Genomic DNA, 6314 nt, shown 5'->3' with positions numbered 1-6314 from the left:
AGTTAAAGTAACACCTTGTTGAATTATATACTTTACCTTAAATGATCGATTGTGAGTAAAATAGTATACAAACCTCGCTGGTCAGTGGTTCATAACCAACGCCTCGCGCTTATACCTTAAGCCCTCGGGGTAGGTAATGAACCACCTCCCAGCTCGGTATGTAATCTACTATTCCCGGTCCCATTGATGATTCTTTCCGTGCGCTGAATATAAATACCCAAAATATTGCTTTAAAATACAAATTTACAGGGAAGGAAACTAATTTTCAGAACTCTATATGCGTTATAATGTTTCATATGTAAGTATTTTATGTTTTAATTCGTAGATGTTTGAATATTTAGATAAACTTCTTTGAGAATTTGTGACATTTTTTGACGTTTCGTCAACCTTATCTGAAATAAACTAATTAAACAAATCGCCTTTGAAATGATTTGAGAGTAACCATGAAAACGCATTTTCTATAACTGTTACAAAATAAAAATGTTAGCGAGTTTGTTGTTTTTTATGTTATCGATTTAAAAGAAGTATAATAAAAAATATCGTTCATTACACGTCCAGAAATGCTTTTTCCGTGCTTGCATGACTTCCCGCGTTCGGCTACGCCTCACACGGGAATTTGTCACGCGCGCACGGAAAAAGCCTGCTTTCCGGACTCCTAATGAAATATACTATTTCGCCCTAGTAACTTCAGCGCATTTTCCATGAATTGATCAGTACTTTCCAAAAAGCCATAGCTATGTGCGCTATATTTTTCTTTACTAGCGGCATTTGTGGTTAACATTTCAAAGAAATACCTCCATAAATAAAAAAGCTGGCGTTGAGCAGTTGGCGTATGAGCACATATAATTTATGTGATGTTTGTTTTTATTAGAAGCGTCTATGGTCTATGGTTAACTTTAGAGAGAGATCTTCATAAGATAATAAAATGTTATTCTTGGTTCTCCAAAGCCTCATCTCCCACAATAACATATGGAAGAATTGTTTCACTATTGGATAACTTGCTTGGTGGAGGAAATAAACTTTCATCTGTAATTTTCTTTCAAAGGATAGACTTTTCTAATATACTGCTGTCACCTTCCTTACCGTAGGGGCGAGTATTGTACCTTGGGACATTTTTCAAATTTAATTTTATTGTTTCGACAATATTTAAAATTAATATGTTTAATCATAACCAGCATACTTACTGTTATTATGAGTAATCATAAAAAGATTCAAAAACAGGTAATGTTACATTATCATATTAAAAACTGAAAAGACATTGTTGCAAATTGTCCCAAAGTACAACCGGACGGTATACCTTGGGACAGTAATAATTGTACCTTGGGACAATACTAATTTTATGTTTGGACAGCAAATAAATAAATAAAAAGTAGGCCAAAATTTACAGAACATATTTATTAACGCATATTATACGACATGAAGTCTACTGGAAATACTAATGCGTTCTGATCCCCCAACCAGTGTTGGTTTTGGTAACTTTCTAGAAATATCTGATTCGCTGATTTCGTGTAGGTCTTTATTCCTCACAAATTTGTTAGTATTCATTATCTTTTTTAGATAAACAACCTCAAAACATCTTTCTTCCAAAATCTTTTTTATTTCCACTATGTAATGACCCACACCTCGCTGAAGTTACATTCGCTTTTTTTTAATAGCCTACCAAAATGGTGGTACAGTGACCTATTGGTATTTACATCCCCTACCAGTGGCTATTCGAAAGGGCACATATTCGAGATAACAAATCAATAGGCCCCTTTCATAATTGTGTTCGTCCGTCGCCAGCTTAAGTAGGTATTATGGAAACGTTTTATTTGGGCGATAGCATTTTAAGAAGAATGTTAAGTAAAGTTAGAGGGTTAAAGTGCTTTAAAAATCCCTAAGGAAAATTTTGCGTCGAATTGTGCGTGGGCGGGCAGAGTGTCCAAGGCTTTAAGATGACGGCTGAAGTCGTCGTTAAAACCGGGAAGTCAATGGCATTTTCCGGCGGCTTCCAAAGCCGTCGTCATAATAATTGGCAGTAACGACGCCCACAGAAAAGATTTTCGGCCCAGAAAATTTAGGAAAAATTTAAAGTGGCTCCTGCGGGACTTGAAGAAAATGCGACCGGTTAAAATGTTGTTATGCACCATCCCCCCAAATCTGAAATCCAAGGCGGCGGAGAAAAATGTTAGAATAATCAACAAAATTATAACAGATGCGGCAGTAGGTGTTAATAAATTGATAGGAATTCATCACCTTTTTGATAGAAGAGCGAACAAGTATTTGAAACGTAAGTATAAAAAAAGCTACAATATTAAACAACGATATCAAGTTATGCGAACAAAATTGTAAAATTCTTTCTTTGTTATAGCGACATCCAAATGTAAGGGGACTGAGGAGAATAGCCAATGCTGTAAAGAAGGGAGTTGCTGGATTAGAGGAATTTATTTATATAATACTTTAAAATAAAAATGTCCCTAAAGTCTTTATAATTGCCAATTCAACCGTACTTTCTCTATTTGTTTAAAAGATTTAAAGATAAACACGTCTTGTGGAAAACAAAAGAATTGGAATGTTTTCACGAGAGTTAGTAAACAATCGTGCAAGTCCCACCAAGCTCACAACGTCCCCGGAAAATATGTGAACTAATTTTTGAATAAGTCAAACAGGCCAATAGAAAGCCTCCAAAACGACGCGGTACATTCCCTGGAATAATTAAAGAATTAAACTATTTTGACGCTTCACGTTAATTTCGTTTACACTTTTCAAAATGGTGCGAGTTTTCAAATGTGACGTGCACGATCACATTCAAAGTCCAATAAATAAAAATTCGAGGTACTTTTGGCAAAGGGGCCTATTGATTTGTTATCTCGAATATGTGCCCTTTCGAATAGCCACTGACAGGGGTGCAAATACCAATAGGTCACTGTACCACCGCTTTGGTAGGCTATTAAAAAAAAGCGAATGTAACTTCAGCCCGGTGTTAGGGATTTTTGTTTTCCAATGTAAGTTGGTACTATCCCCAAAGCCAATGTCCGTGAAAAAAAAAGCGAATGTAACTTCAGCGAGGTATGACCCACAGACTTTTTTCCTGCCAATTCTACCAAAGCAAAGTCTCCTTCCAATATCGTGGGATTTTCCATCTCCCTTTCCTGTTCTATTTCCATACTTTCTTCTTCAATTAGTTTTTCCAAATAACCGTCCTCATCAGTCACTACTTGAATCCTGCATAGGCATTTTGTTATTGTCATCATCGTCAGAACTATCATCAAAAACTTTTTTAGTCACTTTTTGAACTTTGTTGTCTTTAAATATTCCATTCCAAACTTAAATCTAAGAAGTCCATGGGTCCGGATTTGCTTCCTCAATACTTTTTTAAAGGCTACTCTGAATTACTGAGTAAACCGCTATGCATAATCTATAACCAGTGTCTTAAGTCGAACACTTTTCCCGACTTTTGGAAAACCACTAAGGTAACACCAATATTTAAAAGTGGAAACAGACATTCGGCCTCCAACTATAGACCGATCTCTATACTTTCAGTACCGGCAAAAGTTTTTGAAATTATTTTAAAGGATGAAGTATTTCAACATGTAATGCCACGAATTTCAAATTGTCAGCACGGTTTCACTTCGGGTCGATCCACAGTGACAAATCTGCTTAATTTTACGCAATTTGTTTCGAGCAGTATGAATCAAGGCGCTAATGTAGATGCTATTTTCACTGATTTATGTAAGGCGTTCGATAAATGTGATCATGCGGTTATATTGTCAAAATCGAAATATTATGGGTTGTCACTAGATTTATTATATCTCTTTAAATCGTATTTTACGGAGAGATATCAATACGTGTGGTTCCAAGGTTATAAGTCCAAACTATATGCAGCCAGTTCCGGAGTTCCCCAAGGTTCGGTATTGGGGCCGGTCATTTTTAATTTATTAATAAATGGAGTAGTAAACGTGCTGAAAAGGTCAGAAATTCTGTTATATGCAGACGATCTAAAATTATTCAAAGCTATCTCAACTCGAGATGATTGTGAGGACCTTCAGGAGGATTTAGACGCCGTGAGTAATTGGCTTGGCACCAATAAACTCGCTTTTAATGTGTCCAAATGTGCTGTTCTTACATTCACTAATAAGCCATCCCCAATAACCCATACATACTTTGTAAATGGAAACGTACTAAAACGTATATGGCAAATAAAAGATCTGGGAGTTATCTTAGACCACAGGTTAACTTTTAATGCTCACATACAAAAAAGCATAGTAACTAGCTTTAAAAACTTAGGGTTCATAATTCGGCTTGGTAAGAACTTCTCAAAAATAAGGACATTAAAGCTTCTGTTCTCATCCATAGTGAAGCCACACCTGGAATACGCGTGCGTTATTTGGAAACCTCACAGTTCAACACACAAAAGAAGTTTGGAGAGAGTACAGAAGAAATTCTTGCGATATTTAAATTATAAAAAAAAGTGGAGAGTACACATATTTTATTCCATATTCTGAACTTCTAGAGTCATTTCATATGGAAAGTGTCGAAAAGAGACATCAATTAGCCCAGCTCGTCTATCTGTACAAATTACTGCACGGAACGATAAGCAACCCACCCAACTTGGCACAAATTCATTTTTATGTTCCACCTTTCTTTCGCCGTACACGTACCCTGTTTTATATGCCCTATTCCCGCACTAATTTTCTAGCCTTTTCGCCTGTTGTTGATATGCAACGTCTGTATAATACGATCTGTAATTCAACAAATGTTGACATATTTCAAAATAGTTTTAAATCATTCGTCGACAATTGTACATCCATACTTTGAATTTATCATCAACATCTCGCTCTTTCCCACATTGCATACCCTTTTTGCAAACACATTTTTTTATTTTTTTTATATATATATAATCTTATTTGGGTTTTTGTTTAGGTTAAGTGTGTTAAAATGTAAGTGGTTTCAATTAACTGGCTTAGAAAATTATTTATGTTTAATATTAGTCCGTAAAGTTAAGACATAAAAAAAATGTATTTATTTGTGAACTGCTCCACAGTAATTGGATGTTTGTTATCTGTTGTGGAGCATGAAAATCAATAAATAAATAAATTTCGATTTCATTTTTTCGGCAGTGTCCGTCAATATCCTGGATTTTCCCCTTCTTCCTTTGGTCTTCCTCGGTGCAGCCTTTGGATACGGCCTTATCATTTCAGGACTCACAATCTGCATATTCGTTGGAGAGATATTTTGATGTGATGGTCCAGGTTCGTCAAAATTTTTGGGTAGTTCAAGAACTTCTTTATCAATGTTGGTCTTTGGTTGATCTTACAAAGACACTTAAAAATTCATCTTCGCCAAATATTTCCGTATTTAGAGTATAAATCCCTGTTACAGAAAATCAGTTTGTAATGTTTTGTTGGGTAAACGCTTTCGGATAGGCTTTCCCAACAATTTCCGCAATTTGGTACAAGGTAATTGGTTTTCCTGGATTTTGAAGTATCCATTCGCTGGCAAATTGATTGTAATAAGTCTTATAAGGGCCGAACACAGTACGGTTCAAAGGTTGGAGCTTGTGTGGTGAAGTGTGGGGTGAAAATGACAGTAGCACAACACCATTGGATTTTGCTAAATCAATTAATGGAATGGACATATGGCTATCATGATTGTCGAGTCTCCCCAAAGTATTTGTCTCTCACCCTGGGTATCCGTAAGTCAATAATTTCATATTATAAAAAGCTGAGACGTAACATTCACAGGCCATTAAAGCAATCATTAAGCCCAACTATGAGTGAAAATATTATCACTTACCTCGAACGTTCATCACAAAAGATCACTTTAGGTAAAATTTACAAAATTTACTTATTGCTGCTCGAAAACGTGATCGACCCTAACCAAACAACAACGCGCATGACAATCACATGTTCTACAGTAATGGCGCAACCCACCAGGAGCATAACCAACCAAATCACCATTATTTTCGCGCCAATTTTCATGTTAAAACTGTAAGAGGTTCATGTCTCCCCTATGTTCATGTGTCCCCCACTCCCCCTACCATAGACGATAACATCTCTCAATAAACTGCACTTTTTGTCACAAACCACATACTAGTCAACATAACACGTGCAAACCGTGCAGCATTGCAATACAGGTTATTAGAATCGTCAAATTTCTCGCGCCGATACTTTCAGAAGCCAATACGGTGTATTTCAATTTATGGCAGAGATAATGTACCGTTGAATGGCGCGAAAAACCCAAATTTTTTGCAGATACGGGGTATTAGAATTAGACCATTGATATAAAACTTCATAGAAATTCAAATTGAGAAGTGCGGGATCAAACAAAAAATG

The sequence above is a fragment of the Photinus pyralis genome, unplaced genomic scaffold (genome assembly GCF_008802855.1).
Source record: "Photinus pyralis isolate 1611_PpyrPB1 unplaced genomic scaffold, Ppyr1.3 Ppyr1.4_LG1, whole genome shotgun sequence".
Taxonomy (NCBI): domain Eukaryota; kingdom Metazoa; phylum Arthropoda; class Insecta; order Coleoptera; family Lampyridae; genus Photinus; species Photinus pyralis.
The sequence above is the reverse complement of the archived record's forward strand: the minus strand, read 5'-3'. Positions refer to the sequence as shown.